Source organism: Pelodiscus sinensis, chromosome 14, assembly GCF_052426305.1.
Source record: "Pelodiscus sinensis isolate ZL-2025 chromosome 14, ASM5242630v1, whole genome shotgun sequence".
NCBI classification, from domain to species: Eukaryota; Metazoa; Chordata; order Testudines; family Trionychidae; genus Pelodiscus; species Pelodiscus sinensis.
Genome location: NC_143065.1, coordinates 19,970,469 through 19,991,065, shown reverse-complemented (window position 1 = coordinate 19,991,065; position 20,597 = coordinate 19,970,469). Strand labels below are relative to the sequence as shown.

Genomic DNA, 20,597 nt, shown 5'->3' with positions numbered 1-20,597 from the left:
GGCGCGTGGCACATGTGCAGTGCCGGCCCCGAGCACAGGGCGCATGGGCGGCCCCTGTCCCAGGCGTGCGGTACATGCATGACCCCACCACCAGACGCCCGGCGTGTGAGTGGCCCCACCCCCGGACGCCCGGCACATGAGCGGCCCTGCCCCTGGGCACCCGGCAGCCACGAAAGGTTGGGGACCACTGGTCTATGTGGTCTCTTTGTGCCAAAGGGAAGAGCCTCAGGGTTTTTTTCCAATGTTTTAAGGGTTTCTGAAGATACACAGACTCCTAGGTTCCTTTACACCTATTTGGGATGGGGGGGAAGAAGAAGGGGCGGTGTTTAGAGTCTTATGCTTGATATTTGAGTAATGCATAGATTAGTATTAATAAAGCACCAAAGCCATCCTCTGAGATACTGGTTACATAAAAGTTTATTGTCCTCATCGTTGTTGGCAAATAATATAAATCTCCTAAATTGTAAGAGCTAGGACCACCAAATTTGTTATGAAGCTTCTTTTTATCACAACTTAAAGCAAGGGTAAGAGTTTGGATGTGCCAGAACAATGGGATATGCCTAGAATTCAATTGTTTCTCATAAAATTGAAAGGGAGGGGTCTGGCAGAGGGGACAGTTATACTGCAGAATGACCACAGGGGACAGAAAGGGGCTAGAGATGGGGACCAGTACAGCTATATCCCCAATGGACCAGTAGGGGGCAGGGATGGAGAAAGAGACAGCTATCTTCTATATATTTCAGAACTATATATTTTTCTGTTTGTGTGTCTGTCTGTCTATATGTCACTCTGTCCCTCAGTCAGGGGACAGGCACTGATCCCCTAGCTGTGCCCACTGCAGCTGCTTCTCACCTGGCCTCAAGTGCTGCAGTCAGAGAGGGCTGGAGTATTCCTCTCTCCCTGGGACAGCCTGCATACTGAACACTTCATCCCCAGAGCCACCCTAGAATAATGATTTAAATGAAGAAAAACAAAACTCACAGTTAAGGACCCAAGCAACCCTGGGTAAATCTTCTAGTAACATCATATATCTTGACACCTACAGGAGTAACCCTTAAACATCACAATTATTCAGTGAAATAGGCTATGAGGTGAATAATTACATCAGTTTTGATACCATTTGGTTTTAGAAGCACAAGATGAAGTAGATTAGTTTAGCAATGTACCTGAAGATGGGCGTGGAATATTTAATTAGGTTTTTAAAACCAACACCAGATCCAATGCATTGTGCAATTGGGATTCCTCCTTCCTGGGGTTTTATGGTTTAGTTTTACCCTAAATGATGCTCTTTCTGAGCAGTTCCCATGAGACTTTACCCTGAGGGCACATCTAGACTGCTCGCAGCTTTCGAAAGAAGATATGCAAATTCAGCACAAATTTGCATATTTTCTTCCAATCCCTTTTTCAAAAGAGTTTTTTTGAGAATAAAAAAAAAGCAGCCTAGATGTGGTTCTTTTAAAAAAAAACTTTTTCGAAAGAACACTACACCAGGGGCGAACTGGCCAGGCGGGACATCAGGAATTTCCCGGTGGGATGTCCTCCAAAGAGCCAGCCAAAGGGCCGGCTAGAGTCTGCTGGAGAAAGAGGGGGATTGTGATGGGGCACCGCAGCCCCACACTTTAAATTCCCTGATGCTGTGTGCCAGCCATGAACATGGCATGGTGGGGCCGAGGGAGTGCATGTGCGGTGTGCTCAAACGCCGCGCAATAGCTGAGAGGGGAGATGCCTGGGTGTGGCATGACGTAACGGCCTGGGACTTTAAAAGTGCTCGGCTCAGAGTTGCACTGCGTGGCCCAGCACGTGGTCTGGAGCCCGGGAAGCAGCTGGGGCCTGATCACAGATTCCAGCCCCACAAACTGGAAGGCAGAAGGTAGGTGGGAAGGGGGGGGGAAATAGGAGGAAGTGGTGGGAGAGGAAGGGGCTTGTGCTGAGGGGAAGGGGGCAGGGCAGGAGAAGAAAGGGGAAGGCACCAAGGGACAGGATGGAGGAGACACAAATGCCAGGGGGCCAAGTGGAGACAATGAGGAAAAGGACAGGAGGGGAGGTGTCGGTGGGAGGGGGGACAGGGTGATGCTGGGAGAGGAGAGGGAAAGGGCATTGGGGGCTGGAGAGGGAGGTGCTGGGATAAGGCTTGAAAGAAGGGGTGGGCATAAGGAAGGCAAGGATGGAGCAAGTCATGTGTGAGGGCACAGGGGCATGAGGGGAACAGGGTCAGAGGGTGGTGAGGGAGTGGGCATCAGGGAAAAAGAGGGCAAAGGGGGCAGGGGCAGTGAGGAAAGGGGGAGGCATCAGGAGGGTGCGGGGGTAAGGGAAGGTGCAGGTGCCAGGAGATTCTGGGGGTAAAGCAGAAGGGCAGACACCTGCAGGGGAGGGACCAGCACCAGAGGAGAGAGGCAGGGCAGGTGTGTTGAGGAAGGTGCTAGGAGAGGGGATGAGGAGGTGTAACTCACATGATCAGAGTGGAGGAGTGGGCACAGGGGGGAGAGAAGGGCTGGTGGAGGGGGGCAGGTCTCAGAAGGAATGAGAGCAGTGAGAAGGGCAGGAGTCCAAGTCAGGACAGCAGAGGAGGGTGAGGGGTTGGGGGGCAGCAGGCACAAGGGGAGCTGATGGAGCAAGGGGAAGAGACATGGCATCAGAGGGAAAGGGTAGAGGTTTATAAGATATTTATTAATAACTTGGGTGCCACAGTGGCTCATTCAAACAAGCCACATTAACTTAATACTGGTGCACAATATAAAATTCATTCTGCTCATGGGAGGAAACTCTTAGAGGGAACAGTTCCCCCAGCGTCTCTACCCCTGAGTTAATGTCACACACATTGGGTTAATGAAATTGCAGGTGGGGGCCAAACTAATCGCTATTGACGGGAGAATGGTGGGAAAAGTCCTTAGAGGGGTCACATGACACCTTTTACTTCTGGTCATGTGTCCATCTTGCCCTGGGAGTGTTATCTAATGGGAGTGGCTAATAGTGTCAGGGATGTGGCTTAATGGAGGTCAAAGAGTAAATTTTTAAAAAATTCTTTGATGTGAAAAAGTGGGCTGTTCTCAACCCATTTCTCGGGCCTATTTTGATTGCCAGTCCGCCCCTGCTGTATACCTCATTTTTTTAGAATGAAGGCTACTTTTGAATAAGGGTTTTTTTTCCCTGAAAGAACCGCATCTAGACAGCTTTTTTTTCTGAAAAAAATTCTTCCAAAAATGGGATCGGAAGAAGATATGCAAATTCGTGCCAAATTTGCATATCTTCTTTCAAAAGCCACAGGCAGTCTAGACTTGCCCTCACTGTACAAATCTCACATGACATTTCTTGAATGGTGGAAGGTTTGTATGATTATTGTTGGATAGTTTTTCTATGTTTGAATTGGAACTGGACAATAGGCCCTTTCTGGTTTTGGATCTGACCTCCTAAAACCAGGGTTTGTATCTGAATGTGCTGTTCCAAACCCACTCTTCCCATCTTCCCAAAATTAAAAAAAAATAACAATCATAATCAAAGTTCAGTGTTTAATGATGTTTAAATGTGTTATGTATATACAAATGTGATATTTATAAATCACAATTTAAATATTATGTCATGATTATGACCATGGAAATGTGAATCTGTAGAAGGGAATTTTAAGAAAACAATTACATACAGAAGAAAACCTCTACATTTGTTTATAAATATATTTTGTAAAATTGAGCCCTAATATTATTGACGAAGTAAGTAAAGCTTATGAATACAACAGTGTTTAATGGCAAAATTACTAGAAGGAATTTAAATAGCTGGAAACAGAGTGTCAACTTAATATTGGTATGATCTTGACTTCATCATAAAAATTCCTTAAATGTCAGTTAGTCCTTGCTTTCTCCCTGTAGATAACACAAGATGATCTGTTGTGGTGACACAGTGGGATTCAAAATTGATTATAAAGAACAGTTAGCTTGCTGTTATCTTATTGACACCATCATGTGTTTTTGAGCTTCCAATCTCCCCCCATCTCTCCCCCACACTCATTTTGGGTCTTGCCAATCTGTTTGCTCTAATTATATGTCCTTTTGCTGTCTTATATATCTGAGACTGGCGAGAGAACGACTATAACACTGGAGCACTGAAAAGATAATGCAGTTTAAATTAGGTTTGCCCCGTTATCAAGATTGACTGTGGCATTCTCCGCATCCTCAGACATGCCTGTAAGTTACTTTGTGCTCATAAAAAATTTTAATATGCTTATTTCCTATCCGTGACTTAAACAAAATAAATAAGACATGTTTTTGTTTATTTGCAGGGCATGCTGTATCACAAGGAAATATGAGATATTAGCATCAGGACTACCAGTAATAATTTCCAGACTGCTTAATATTGTTTTTGGGTATCTATCCTAACACTTTATATAGTATAGTAGTTAAGCAGGAGAAGATCAGGAGATAGGGTGCTTACCTGAACATTCCCTCCCTGCATATACTAAGCAAGTTGCCCACCTCTTTTTGAGTTATAAAAAAATTGTTGTGGAGATGTACTTCAGTAAACACAGCAAGCAACTAATCAACAGAAAACACCTAGAACATATCCAGACTTTCTGAAGGCCAAACTTCCAAAAGAATTTAAAGGATGTAGAAGTCTAATAGTCTTAGGAGATTTGTACCTCTGGGAAATTTTGCAGTTAGCCCAAAGCCTCTGTGCATGCTCTAGCTATAATGGTACATTAGTTTAGCTGATCTCAATGGCTGTGTCTACTCTGGCCACATAACCCGTAATAGCTATGGAAATGAGAGAAGTCAGAATAGGGAAATGTGCGGGGGATTTAAATATCCCCCGCGGGATTTAAATAAACATGGCCGCCGCTTTTTTCCGGCTTGGGGAAAAGCCGGAAAAGAGCGTCCAGACTGGCACGATCCTCCGGAATAAAGCCCTATTCCGGAGGATCTCTTATTCCTACTTGCAAGAGGTATGATGCACATTGCAAGTAGGAATAAGAGATCCTCCGGAATAGGGCTTTATTCCGGAGGATTGCGCCAGTCTGGACGCTCTTTTCCGGCTTTTCCCCAAGCCGGAAAAAAGCGGCAGCCATGTTTATTTAAATCCCCCGCGCATTTTCCTATTCTGACTTCTCTCATTTCCATAGCTATTACGGGTTATATGGCCAGTGTAGACACAGCCAGCATGAATCCTGTGTAGACGTCAATGGTAACCTCAAACTTCTTTGGAAGTGGTTTTGCTCTTTTTGCCAATCACTAGAACTATACAAAAGGACTCTGGTTTGATAGTGAACAAAACACAATACTTCAGTCATATTGTGCCTTAGGGGTTGCTTAGTTTGTCACAACATGTAAAGCTAATATAATTTTATCTATTTCACAGTAGAATCAACAAGGGAGCTTAAATCAGTCCTAGGGGAATTCTGCAATTTTACTATGGCTCCAAATGCAACAATTGCAGAATTCCCATAGGGCTATTAAATGACAATGTGCATCATACCTCTCTGCCTATATTTTGCCATTAAATGTTTACCTAATGCATAAAAAATAAATTTCAAAGGTCTAGCTCTATTGATGGAAAAAATATGAAAACTCTTATAAAGGGTACATCTAGACTATAGAGCTCTGGTATCCCGGAAAAGCTCTGCCACATCCAAGGAAAGTGTCTGCTTACAAAAAAAAAAAAAAAAAAAAAAAAAAGCAGAAAAGCTGATGTGTTTTTTCGGCATTCCTATAAACCTCATTTTTTGAGGAAGAAGGAATGTTCCAAAAAAGGGGGTTTTCCTGACACTTGGTCCCATGTAGACGGGCCAAATGTTGGAAAAGCCACTTTTGGAAGAAAAGCAGAAAAAGATACGCAAATTGCGGTTCGCAATTCAGGTATCTTTTTTCTGACTTTCCTTTGTAGTGTAGACACAGTCAAAATTTCTCTGCCCAGTCTCCAACCCACCTCTTTTGATGAGCCATTTCTCAATAAGAAACAGTCTTGGACTCTCCTCCTTACTCATCAGTAGAGTTTCTTTTTCTGACTCATTCTAATCCTAAAAGGAACTTTTCTGATGCAATTTCCCCCCATTTTACCATTGAGGACAGCTGACCAATTGATTGTAGAGCCCTAATGCTTAATCTAAGTATCTCCTGGCCCACTTACTGGTCTATTCAGGGTTTCCAGTTTTGCAGACCTTCACTAACTAAAATGGTACTCCACCAGGGTTCAATCCTGACTCCCACTGACTTCAGTGGAGACAGGAGTTGACCCAAGAATTCAATCGGTGTTTTTTTTAAAGGACAAGGGGCCAAACTGAAACCTGGTTTACACAGGGACATTTCCACTGACTTATGCCCAATCTCGATTTTTCCCTATGCATACAAAATGCCTGAGTTCAAACTCTTTTTAAAAAATCATATTTTCAATACACTAAACCAACTAACCCATTTCAATACAGATGACAGCAAAAGGAAAGTTTGTCAGTTGCAATGAGTCTGTAGGTGGATTTCAACAGGTGCATAAAAGCTCTTTTTTTTGGTAATCTACAAATTGAAAGATCCAACAGATTTCTACAACAAAAGTCTATATTGACTTAACTTAGTAATAGACGGAAGTGTCCCAAAGGTGCCTAGTCTGATTTTTTTTTTTGGCCTTTTAATAAGCTTGTGAACATAATGGATGGCTCTGTGGTTAACAAATCATGGTTACAGTTAACCGGTGTGAGAAACCAGGTAAAGTACCAATATTTTTATTCAGTTCCTTTTTGGCTAAAACTCCCAGTGAAGACACTGAAGACTGAGTGGAAACTAAGGAATAACTTTAGTGTTTGGTCCCTAATTTGAAGGTTTTATTTGAATGAACTTTCAAAATTAGGATACTTATTCAAATCTCTTGTGGAACTCTTATCTGCATAAATTGGATGGAACCTGTCACAGCCCTCATGAGATTTATTTTTTGTTTCTAGTTGTATTGGAATTTCAACACCTCTGGGAAGACACTACAGATTAGAATGGACTGTAAAAGCTTTGCTGACATTGAGCTTTATGCAAAAGTCACCTATTGTTGAACCACTGGTCCAGTTCCACCACTGCCAGCAACACTGACAGTTGTCATGGAGACCAACTGCACGTGTTCTTACCACTGTTGTTTAGAACTGTTCAGTAAAACAGTGATGAAAATTCAAGTAACTGGTCTTCACAAGTGCTCCAATAATTTACACCAGTAAATCACACTTATCCTTCACCACCGTCTCTCATGCTCATACACTAGTGATGGATGATATTCAGGAAAAGCTGAATGTGCATATCACATCAGTGAAAAATAAAGACAACTGCAAGCAAAAACTATATGAATTTTTCAGATCACCATATATCTTGTACATTTGAACCAGTTTATTCATTCTTAGGATTAAAATATCCACATGTTTCATAATGGATAGTTTATCCATCCTATTTGATGAAAAGGTCTTGATTTCTGAAAAATGCAGCAGCAATTTTCTTCCTTGAAATGTTTTGCTGCTCAAACTTAGTTTATAATTTAATAGTATACCTGATCATGATCTGAAGCAAAAGGTTCTGGGTCTTCTCTCCCCCCCCCCCCCCCATAATAAGGAAGAAAGCAAAATCACTGAGAAATCAACATAGGAACAATGGAATTGGCAGACTGTATCAGACCTAAGCTCCATCAGTGGCCAGTAGCAAATGCTTCAGAAGAATCTCTATTTAAAAAGAAAAAACCTGCCCCTTCCCATAGATCTCCTCCTCATCTTTAATAGTCAGAGATGGCCTTAAGCCCTGAAGCACAAGATTATATTCTGTCCAGACATTTGGACTTAATTAATTATCATAATTCTGGGTGGAAAAAAGACCTAGATTTTGTATGCAAGAATGCTTAGCAATAAAAAGAGTGTTTCTGCTCTGTGAGAAGAACTGTAAAATTGGGATAACTGTGCTCTATTGGCATGATTTATTTCCATTATGTATTCAAAGCTGACAAGATTAAATATTCACTGTTAATGCCAAAAATCGATGCAGCTGTTCAGGGTCGTGTATAGGAAACAGATAAGCTCTTGAAGGACACTGCTGTTTGTCTGCATACAGCTATGCTTTGGCTGCTATATAATTAACAGCCTTGCAACGAAGTCCTTAATGACATTTAATTTTGCAAAAACACTATGAAAATGCAAATCACTGCTGAAATATTGGACTAATTTTTATGTATTTAGCCAACTTAATTGGGAAGAAAAACAAATTCATTAATTAAAAATGTCATAAAGCTCCATGCTCCATATTTTTCCTGTCGTCTTATTATCAAAGCCTTTAGCTTTCAATAAACCAGCTTGCAAAAGGCCCTTATATGTATTCACAGGATTGTGGGGGTTGGGTAAAAATATCTTCCTTTTCCCTTACAGATACTACATAAGAACTATAATAGAGATGTAGCTGTGTTAGTCTGGTCTAGCTGAAACAAAAGACAGAACTATGCAGCACTTTAAAGACTAACAAGATGGTTTATTAGGTGATGAGCTTTCGTAGGCCAGACCCACTTCCTAAGAGCTAGTCACTATTTCAGTCCTTGGGCTCAGGAAATCTAAGAGATTACTCTCCTTGGATGCTGCAGGGCAAATACATCACTTCAAAGACAGATCAAGGATGCTCCTCTCTGCACCAGCCCACCAATCAGGTCAGCCATACTGATGGGGAGCAAACTTCATCATCCTAAAAAATGGAGCAATTTGCATAGTCCTTATGACAAGGAATTCTGGGAGGGATTGTGGCATAGTAGGGTAATTCCAATCCACTCAGTATGGGCCTTTGCCTTAAAGCAGTGGTTCCCAATCTTTTTGATACTGGGCCAGTAAACCTATTCACAAGCTTTTGGAGGACCGGTAACATTTATTTGCATATTTGCATATTCATCAAGTAAATGATGAATATGCAAATAAATTGTGTCGCTGGCCCTACCTGTCTGGCAAGTTGTTGTGCCCCACCACCCCCTGACTCCAATCCCAGCCGGTTTATCGGCCGGCGCCGGCTCCCCTGGCTGCGTTTGGTGCTGGGCATTCTGCGTTGGTGCGCACAGCGCATGGCCTTCTCCCTGGGTCTTAGTGCCCGCTGGATCTAGCCCCATTGCCCGGGAGCATGCTCGGCAGAGATGCTGCGGCAGCGGGCTCTCTCCCAAGAGGGCCACCACGATCAGCTGTGTGGGGTGCTGCTACCCCATCACACAAATTAATAGGATCGTGCGTGATAATTTTTCTAAGGACCAGTATTTTTTTTCTAAGGACTGGTACTGGGCTGCAGACCACACTTTGGGAAACACTGCCTTATAGGAATTATCTGGCCCTATATGTTCCATTCAAACAGCCAGTTAACACCTTCACTTCCACAGGTCTTTCTAAAAAGAAAGCAAGGTGCGTAGAAGTATTTCTTGGAGTACTTCTTTTTGGTTATTAAGGGCATGTCAACTCTAGAAAAGTGTTGCAACAAAAGTGCTGCTGACATGCAAAAGTCACCAAAAGTGAAAACTGGCCAATTATTTTGTCTCCTATTGTCAATACTTCATGGCCACATTGCTAGTACTCTGTCGACAGATAGAGCAAAGCAATGTGGGTAAGCATTCCATAGTGCAGTGTTATGGGAAGGCAGAAATGATCCCTGCACTTCTTGGGATTCCTTCATAGATCTGAGAGCAATCCATACTAAGGAATGTCAAAGCAGCACAGTAGTCTCTCCAGCCCTCCTCCTGCTGCAGCAGTCTGCCTGCCAATGTGTTTCTAGTGCAGGGCAGAACAGAAGCATTCCAATCATTTGATTTTTTTTGTTCCCCAAATGGAGCAGCTCACTCAGCTGTCAAATAGTTCCTGGAGCTTTAAAAGGGGAAGAGTGCATGCCTGCAGGGCAACAGAGATCATAAAACACTAAGCACAGCCATCAGGGCCAGCATCATAGGATACTGCTGGAAACCAGTTCTCTTGACAAAACAAACAGCAGAGACAGCAACAAACACTGGCTCTTTGTTGGCAATAAAGGGAGGGGAAAAGAGAAAAGTGTCTCGCAGGACTGGAAATTTTGTCTCACCAAAACTTGGTATTTTTTCAAACAAAAGACACATTGCAGTGTAAACTTCCTCACTGTTTTGTTGCCAAAAGACAGTTTTTGGTGACAAAAATGTGCCAGTGTAGACAAGGCCTAAGTTCAGTCATAAAAGCAGAACAAACATTCCATCCAATCTTTCCTCAGGCAAAAGTCTACTTTCTGTAACTCACTGTCCTGAGTTAAATGAGAGTTTTAACCGTGATTTTAGACACGGTCCAGAGCAAGGAATGATGCATATGCTGCACCACCTGGATAGCCTCAAAAGGTGGCATGCCTTTGAGACACAGCTCCCTCTTTGCTTTCCTCTTGGCCCTGGAAAATAGTACTTTGCTGATTGCCAACACCAACAGCAAATAAGGACACCTGTCAAACTGGCTGCACTGAGCTGGCCAGCGTGTTACAGAAGGGGGGGGGGGAAGTGCAGAGATAAAATTCCACCTACTTCTACTCCCCATTCATCTGCTCTTAGCAGGGGGGAGCAGCGGGTGCTTACTCCTGTATGCCTGGAACCACTGCACAGTAATATAAGGAGAGTCTTTATTCCCAGTACAGGAACTTAGTTCAACTCAGTCAGTTCAGATGTCCAGTGTCAGGCCCTTAATTGAGTTAATAAATTAAATCTACCTAGGTCAGTAGCAGTCTTTGACATTTGTTGTTCTATGTGGTAGCATCGAGAAGTGTGAATTTTTAGACCCATCACTTACAAATTTAAGTAAAAAGTGGTGGAACTATATTACATTTTCATTTTCAACCTCTGCACAGGCAACAACAACATGGAACTAAATTTGCATTTCACAGCTAGAACCTATATATTTTCCCAGATAGGATAAAGTGTCTGGATAAAGCTTCAGAATAATATTTATCTGGCTTGTGTATCTGTGCAATTTCTGAACATAGGGGAAATGAACTTCAGGAATTAATTAACTCAACTTCTTATCTCAAAGGTTTTTGTAACACACACACAGTTCTGTTCTGTCAACAGTGTAACTAGGTGAATGCAAGAAAACACTCATTTTGCACAATATTTCAACTCAGAAGAAGGGGTCACCAAATGAAATTAATAGGCAGCAGGTTTAAAATATACAAAAGGAAGTTTTTCTTCACTTCGCATATAGTCAACCTGTGGAACTCCTTGCCAGAGTATGTGGTAAAGGCTAGAACTTTAACAGGGTTCAAAAAAAGAGCTAGATAGATTCATGGAGGTTAGGTTCATCAATGGCTATTAGCTAGGATTGGTTGGAATGGTGTTCCTAGTCTCTGTTTCTCTGGAGATGGGTGACATGGGAGGGATCACGTGAGGATTACCTGTTGTGTTCCCTCCCTCTGGGAACCAATGATCCAATATTGGCCACTGTCGGCAGACAGAATACTGGGCTAGATGGACCTTTGGTCTAACCCAGTATGGCCATTCTTATGTTCTCATAACTTTGGAACATTAGTTTCAGTGGAAAAAGTACTGAAATTCTCAGAGGATCCTGACTATAATGTTACTAAATGGATCTTAGCTCTGTATGGGTTCCAAAGCTATAATAAGACACATATATTTACCCAGTATGTTTTATTTAGCTCATGCTTTGTGACATTCCCATCTTGGCATGCCCCATGTATGGGGTAATAATAGAAGCCCAATCACTCAGTTCCTAAATTCACACTAAATAAATATTTTGAGGTTGTATAATGATAAGAGTCATCAAATGTTTAATATGAATCCATCTTGATCACAAACACTTATGAACATACATGCTCACATTAGCAATGAAGAGTCTTCCCTCTAGTTTTGTTGTGTTGGGAAGGAGGTTGAGTGAAACCTCATTGAAGCTAGTCTGTACATCTGCCACCCTTCATTCCAGATAAGTATATGAAAGAGGCAAACTCCTTTTCAGAGTAAGTTGGCTGAAACAATAGGAGCAACCACCTAAAACACAGGCCACTTGCTAAGCCAATCAGAAAGTGAGCAAGCATGCTTAGGAATTGTGCTGATAATGTCTGGAGGTTTCTTTGAGCAGTGGCCACCTGAGGACACACAACATAGGGAGGAGGAAAGCGGGGAAAAAAGAAGGGGAAGTTCCAAGAGAACATAGAGACAGAATGTGTTATAAAGAGGCCTGAAATTGTGAAAAACAATTTCCTATTGCTTAACTGTTACAATATTCAGAAAAAACAGGACTTCTTGTATTTTTTATAAATAAAGGGTAAGTTACTATAATACAATCTTCCACCAACAATTTCTAACAAGATCTTGACCAGTGGCAAATTGCTCAGACTAAAAAGTGACATCTATGTGTATGAATATAAACTATATTTAAATATACTTAGACTATTTTTAGACCATCTGCTTCACTGGATTTGGTTAGTCCATGATGTTATCTCTGAGTAGCAGTGTGGCCCTTCATACAAGGTACTCATGGTTCTTCATGACAGGTGCATCCTCCCACACCTGCATGCCAATTAGCAGAGAATCAACTTGTTTCAAAGGCTGCTTTCCTTGGTTTTAGGAAACATGAATGTGAAAGATCATACTTTATTTTTTTTAACGTCAAGCAGGTTTGCAAAAATGAATGTAATACAATAAGTCATTTGATAGCCTACAGATAACAGCCACCTGCCATGTGCTGTTTGCTTTGTTAATATGCAGAGAATCTCATTAGACTTGATTATTTGATTAGTTGGTGTAGACTCACATATATTTGCACCATCACATTATTCCGGTATGTGCTGCTTGTTTTTCATTCATTGCATGTGTGTCCACTACTAACTACTGATCATATTAGTAAATAAGTCCAGATCTTAAATGTACTGATCTGCATAATTTTTCAATGATTTTACAGCAATCACATGAAATTCAGCAATCACTAAGGCCCTCTATACTGCAGCCTTTGAAGAATAGGAGACATGATTATTTAAAAAAAAAGAAAGAAAGAAACCCAGTAACTAGAGGAAACATACTATGTACAGTGCATACACAAGGAAGGATTTGCACAGATATACTGTTATGTAATTCCATACAGCAACCACAAAATTCAGTATAATAAAGAAACCAACAAAATATTTGAGCACATAAGTTGATTTTCAGTGTATAAAACCATATTAGGGATAATATTTGCAAAAGTGCTCTGAGCAGTTTGTGCTCAACAAAAAGATACAGATCTGTCATCAAAGCAGCACCTGAATAGAATACCTTCCCTTTGATATTTTACTAGCTTTGTATTCAATTTTCACTATATCATTTCAATAAGTAAGGCAGCATCTGAATAAAGCAATGGGTACAATAGTATGTTGCACTTCTCTACAGACTGTCATCAGAGAATTCAAATTGTTTTGCAAACTTTAATAAATTTGAACTTGCAACATTCCCGTGAAATAGCCAAGTATCATTTTACAGATGGGTAAGCGGCAGACCAGAGAGCTTAAAGGGACTTAGACATCTAAATCTGGGGATTTGGAAAGAGTTATTGGAGCAGGGGGACTGGGTCCCCCACCTTCCACAGACATTTTCATGCTACATCTCTAATCCGTGCTGATTTAACTATAATCCAGTGTGGAAGCAGCCTCAACCAGAGAAACTGGGAAAGTTCCACATCAATTTCCATAGCCCAGAGGTCAGGGAACTCTACTATAAAGTGAGAGACCAGTGTTTATAGCCATTCTCCCCATCATGCAGAAGATGGAAGTGAAACCTGGGTTTCATCAATCCTGTGTAAGTGCTCTAACCATTTGGCATATGCTAAAAGTTACAATGTAAGCACGAATAGCAGTAGCAACACCACCTCTTCCTCCTCAATAGCATTTGTGATAAGAACAGCACAGGACCCCACGCAGCCTGTCTCTAGAGTAGTGATGGGCAATAAACAGCCCCAAAGCATTATTTATCTGCGCATCCGTTGGTACAGCAACTCAGAGTTCTCATTGGCCACAGTTCTATTATATTGTCTATAGACAACTTTAAACTTTGTTACCTTTCTAGATGGTGTCTGGCACTTACTTAGATTTTGGATCCAAACTGATGAAATCTGTGTCAAATTCTTTCTATTCTCGTTTTGCCAGTTAAGATTCATTTACTTTACTGTCAAATTCTTCACAACATCCCCTTGTGTCCTCATGCCACCCTACATACCCTGTCATTCCATAGCCTTCCTCCAGAGTGCTCTTTTCAAAGCTCATCCCAGACTATCAAGGCTCTTCCTAATGCTGCTCACTTTTCATCCCACACTCCCTCAGACCATTTCCTCCCTGTTAAATGTTTGGACGGAATCCTTAGTTGTGCCGAGGTTTTCACCTGATGCTACAGAGGATAATGTGACGTGACAGATGGTTCTGAGTCACCTTTCTGTTCCACCCAGGCTGGGCTGCTGGATTGCTAAACTATCCTGCTGTATAACTTAAGAGTAGGTGTCTCTGACTGCTGTGTGCCACCTATGGATGTTCCTCTATCCAAGCAAATCTGGGGTTACCGCCAGTGTTCCCTCTAAATCTAAGCTGGGCAGCAGCACAGTTTCACAAGTGATTAATCAATCCCTCCCAGTCAGTGAGCTCCATGCACAGAGCCCTGAGCACCGAGCCCCTGACTTGGGGCAGGGTTGATTAATCACCTATGAAGCTGTGCTGCCCAGTAGTTTAGAGGGAACACTGCTTACCACATTAGAAAGCTGTCTGAACCATTTGAGGCTCCTTTCACCCATTATCAGCCCTTTTGCATATAATCCTTTATGCTTGTTACAGCCTCCCAGGGGTCTCCTTCCAATCTGTCCTTAAACTCACATCTAAGGAAGTGGGTCTGGCCCACGAAAGCTCATCACCTAATAAACCATCTTGTTAGTCTTTAAAGTGCTACATAGTCCTGTTTTTTGTTTCAGCTACACCAGACTAACACGGCTACATTTCTATCACCAGTCTGCTATGAAGCATTTCAAGGCTGATCAATATCCGTTCATGGCATCTGTGTCTTGTTGACTTGAGCACCACATTAGTCTGATTCAGCCTGCAAGCAGCTCAGCCCAGGAGCTGGTCTCTTGCTGGATTTTGTGAAGTTCTGTGCCCTGGCTGGGTGTAAATACAGAACAATCAGCCCCAGACATTAAACAGATTCAAACACTAGATCTGTGTTCTAACCTGCATTAAAAACAATGGGCATTAGATTGCACATGGTTTCTTTCACGTCCACTGATGTAGATATAGGCCATGCAGCCCCATACTGCCGCCTGCAAATGTTTCTTTGCTGATATTTTCATTTTTAATTCTTTTCCTGGTTCTTCAAGATGCAGTTGGAACTATTTAAAAAGTAACAGTTTTCTGTCATAAAGGGGCTTAGCACTATTGGCCATTTTGAGTATTACCTGAAAACACCATTAAGTACTTACAAACCAGGTTGTATTGGAGCTATCTCAGAGCTGCAGTTTGCCCATGGTTTAATACTTGGCATGCTTCTTTCCCTGACACTGCTGTGACAGTTTAGATTTTACACCCACATAGCACAGGTGTGAAGAACTACACAGGATGCAAGGCAGGGAGGAATTAAGCTTCTCTGGTTTAATTTCCAGATTTTGAACACCTGGGTAGCTCCCAGTCACTTCAGCAGAAGCTGTTCTGAGAACAGAGATTCCCCTCCGACTATTTCCTACAGTAAGTTGAATTTGTTGCCTATACATTATGAAAGATCATACTTTAAATAATTGTCTCTTTTTTTTCCTCTGAAGTTACATTTTTCTTCCTTTTTCCTCTAGCAGCTAAACTGTGTTATAATGTTGTGTTCAACATTTTTAAAAAGTGTACACATTTAACTTTGGTAGTCGGACATCAGCTTGTACTGGACTGATGCTAGGCTATAGACAACACATAAGAGTCTTGTAAACATTTTCATATTTCCCTGTTTTGCAGTGGTTTGCAACTTGGCTGTGGAAATAATTTCTGAGCTGAATATTCCACATCTTGATCTCACAAATACTTATGCCTGGACTTAACTTTAAGCATGTTGAACTCAGCAATAAAGTAGAGCACATATGTAAGTCTTTGTAGAACTGGAGAGCAAGATGATAAAAAGAGCAACAAAAAGGTCTGTTTTCTGAAAGGCAAACTACAAATTTCATATTTTAGGTGCTTCTTTGTGCTCTTGTAGCCTTGAAGTGATTTTGATTTAAAAAAAAAAAAGTCTGAGGCACTTGTAGTGATATTTAAAATACAGAGATTATGCATGTGAACAAAATAGTAATTCTTATCTAAGGCAATACTGTAATGTTAACTATATAATGTTACTTTGATATTGGCTGTATTCCTCATGCTTCTTATAGACACTAAGTAATGCTGCAGAGGCTCAGATAATTCTTTGTAACTGGGGAAGGCAATTGATGAAGGCTAAGAATGTTAATAGCCTAAGGAATTTAGGTGCCTTACTGTCATTGAAAGTCATGGGGGTTAGGCACTTGATTCGCACTAGGAGGTGTTAAAACTTCACCCAAAATTATAAGCCTTTCCTGTGTGTTTGTGTATACACCGTCACCTAAAGAGTCTGATAGCACAACTCTGCTTCCTGTGAGTTGTCCTAATGAAATCTGATTTTTTTTTTTCTGAGATGGGGTCAAGGTATGGTCTTTCCCTGTGGTGTATTGAAAGGTTCTGCATGCCAAATTGGACCCTTAGGAAGAAGTGCATGAAATAGGCCTCTCATGACTCCTGGGTCACTCTGTTGCTTCCAGGGAGATTATACAGGGCTAACTGGTGACTCACCAACAGCACGGTTAACTAATTACAAGAAGGAATAGAGTGCAGCTTGTTCCCTTTTAGCTAGGTTGGCTCTGCAGTACGTAAGACAGAACTTGCTTTTTGTCACACAGTATAACTCAGCATATACAGTGGAAACAGATCTCAAACTGAGGTGCGAAAGAGCACGTAGCAGGTCAGTGGCAGAGCCATTAACAGCACTCTAGTCTTCTGACTCAGTGCTGTTCACCAGATTTCTTAAGCAACATCAAACTTTTCATGTTCTTTTCTGTCTGTCATGGGTGGGGAAACAACTTTCTTCCATCCCCTTCCTTTTGCTAATCTTTCCCAGTTGTCAGACCTCTCAGCCCAAATCATGAATGCTACCTTATGATCTAGTGCAATGTCTGCCTGCATTTTGTGGCCTTGCATGCACTGGAGTACCAATGTTAAAGCAATACTCTGTGCCTTTTAAAAAGAGAACTTCCACTGTGTCTCCCCTTCCTCCTCGAGATCATTAAAGAAGCTAATTTTAGAGCCTGCTTGGAACCTATTCTTTAAGGTGAAGGAAAAGATTGAAGAAGGGGTGGGTCAAAAAATGGGACAAAATTAAACGTGTGGTGGTAACCTTTTGGGGAGTAGAAGTGAGTGGGGTAGGAGAAGCAGAGTTCTTCCAAGCAGGAGAGTTTGGGATTAAGGCCACATCTCCACTTGTAGGAATATCAATGCTGTGGTAGTGTTCTTCCGGCATTGGACTTAATGCATTTATCAAAGATAAATTGAATGTTGTGAGTGCTTGTCGGCACCGTATTCCTACTCCTCATGAGGAATAAGGGAAGTTGACAGGAGTGTTTCTCCCATTGATCTCCCTCTGTGGACAGTGCCAAAGCTCAGCTTAAGGTACGTCAATGCCTGCTACGTTTTTCCATAGCTGGAATTGCGTATCTTAAGCTGACCTTTGCCCTTAGTGTGGACCTCGTCTAAGAAGTGGTTGGTGGAAGGTCAGAGTGGCAGGGGAGGTAGAAGAGAGAGAGTGGAAGAGAAATATTTCCTTTGAGATTTGAGGAAAAGGAGAGAGAATGACAAAGCAACAGAGAGTGTAGGAAGGAAGGAAATGCAAAGTAGTGCCTCAAAGTGACCTCTAGCTGAAACACAGAAATGTATTTAAAATTGTGATTATGAAAGGAGCTTCTGGAGGAGGAAAATAAAAATAAAATAAGCAGCTAAACCAAAATGAAACTTTCTCTAGTGAGATTGTCAACACAAGGCTGAAGTCAGGTAGAACTGAACAGCATGCTGAAGCATGGTGTTGAGAAACATGATTAAGAAAAATAGACACAGAGAAAAAGGTAGCGGGAAAAAAGGAGACTCGGTAACATTGTTTCTATTATTGATCATAATTGCCATTGATCTAGCTCCTGAAACAAGGTGCCATTTTACACAGAAAAAAGAATTGAGTCTTGTACCTTGAGGGAATGGAAGAGGGGGGAGAGAAGTACGTGTTCTGCACCTCTTAGTGACCAGGTTCCTTTTCCATGTTTCATCCTGCATTGCTGGGTATGACACTCAGAAGCTACATGTCTCTGTCTCTGCTCCCAAGGATAAAGCTGAAACAATTCCATTCCTCTCACCAGAGCAGCTAAACAATTCTGCCTGCATTTCTGGACCAACTTTTGCATTTTCAAAATATTAACACTTGTTACAGTGATTGCCAGAGAAATTCTTGGTACAAAAAGAATATTTCAGAAAGTACAGTAACAGTACTGTGAAAATGGAATGTATTATACCCTGTAGTACAACCAAATTTAGAAAACAGATTGTTGGGTATGTAAGGGTTGAATAAGGGGTCTGGGTACTCACTACCATGGTGAAGGGGGTACAGCAAGGGCAGGCACTGTCCCTATTCATTTATAAACATGTTTTCCTCCTTTCCTCCTAGCTTGGGATAAATAAGAATGTAGCTGTACCAAACTTTTAATGAATGCTCTGTGTGTTAACAATAGTATCTCCCTACTCCCTTATCCATTCCCATTCACTCTGAAGTATATATTCAGGGTCACAGCTCCTTTTCCCCTTGTAAGATTCTTATTGAAGGAGTTTTGTGATGGGAGAACTGCTAAACAGGGGCAGGTATAACTATATTCATCACATGATTATGATTATACATTATATGGGTGTTCACAATTCTAAATTAGGGCTTAAAGGGTGATGTAATTGATAAGCGTATTTAAATACTAACTATGATAAAAAGGTGTACACTGTGGCTCACTTGGATCCCAAGGTTGGAGGGGTCTGAGACGGAATGAGTATCTGCAATAAGGAATCCTTCTACTCCATCTGTCCCTGGGTAATCTGTTCTTTTCTAACACAGATGCCAGTTCTTGTTTTGTACTGATTATTATACCTCTATATGCTCTATCAGAGCTGGCTATGGACCTGCCTAAATCACATTATATAGATAATGTTCTTTAATCATATTTTGATACCTTTATGTATGAACAATTGAAAATGAACTTCACTGTTTTCTAGCAATACGGATCCAGTTTACACAAGTAGTTTGGCAAAAGCAAGATGGACCAGAGCTATTCAGAAGGTAGGCAATTCTTATAATTACTAGCTATGTAATATGCTGCTGTAACTGAATTTTCTTATGTAGGAAAATATGAGGTTCAGACCAGCAGCTGGTGTACATCAGTGAGCTCCGTTACACTAGCTAAAGCTCTGGTACGGGAGAAGTTTTGTTCAGATGCCTTTGATTCATAGGAACCCTTCTCATTGTCTCTTGAAATGCTGTTTTCTTCAAAATAATCTAGTGATTTATTTTGCTGGGTAATTTTATTAGAGTTCTGAAGATTATATCTTGCCATAATGCCAGTGGTAGCTAGGATATTTTTGCTGCAATTCATATTACTTCAGAAACACAAACTCTCTGTAGAAAGCAGCAGCCGAACAAATAGAGATTGCAATCTCTATGATGTATTTCATTTTATCATTTAAAATACATTGGTTGCAAGAGATGTTCTATCCACCAGATACTACTTAAAGCTGTATTGAAAATACCGTCAATTTAAAATGCATTTTGCTGCTGCTGGCAATTAAGAGAATTTGCACAAACAGTATCATTTATTAACAGTGTTCAATTGCTTTTAGTGCTTTCTCATTCCCCATTTCTAAGTTGCATTCTCAGTAATATGATTTAGTTGCTTCAGGTGATTGGCCCCAGGACACAAAACTCATCATTTCTGGATTGGGTACAGTTACTCAGCAGCAGGCCTGCCAACAGGGTGGGGCAAAGGAGATAGCTGCCCTGGGGCCCAGAGATTAAAAATATCTGAGGCTCCTGGCCCTTTAAATAACTGCCACAGAACCCTGCTCCAGGCAGCGCAGAGGGCTGGCTGCTGTGGCCCTGCCTCATCCAGGGCGTGGAGTCACCTCCTCACAACTTGTCCAGGGGGCCCTGCAAGGCTGTCATATCTTCTACTCAGTAGTAATGTCTCTTATTATCTGATGGTCGAGAAGCTGGAGAAAGGTACTAGTATTGATTCAGTTCCTACAACCTGGTTGTCCACATCAGATTCTTCACCTATCACTATTCAACACCTCTTGGGATGCACAACAGCACTGCTGAGTGTGACAAGAACAGCGCTGATCGAGAACTACCTGCACATCTGTAGAGAGAGGTCTCTCGGTGGCATCGAGTTACATTCATGGTCAAAAATCATGAATCAGGCCTCAAATTATGAGATTAGTTTAAAATCGTAAGATTTTAAAAAAAAAGAATAATAGAGTTGGGGTGGTGGGTTGGCTGCTGGGTGTTTATATTACACTCAGGTGGGGATGTAATGTGGAGAAATGATC

At 41.5% G+C, this 20,597-nt stretch overlaps 1 long non-coding RNA gene and 1 pseudogene across 1 annotated transcript; both read left to right on the top strand.

Annotated features, from left to right (window-relative positions):
• Positions 1 to 20,597, top strand: part of LOC142818273 (uncharacterized) — a 131,867-nt pseudogene that overhangs the window by 60,222 nt on the left and 51,048 nt on the right.
• On the top strand, positions 1,795 to 7,356 carry LOC142818272 (uncharacterized). Its single transcript, XR_012895659.2, has 4 exons — positions 1,795 to 1,870; positions 4,062 to 4,175; positions 4,271 to 4,354; positions 6,914 to 7,356. It is a non-coding gene; the product is annotated as an uncharacterized LOC142818272 (long non-coding RNA).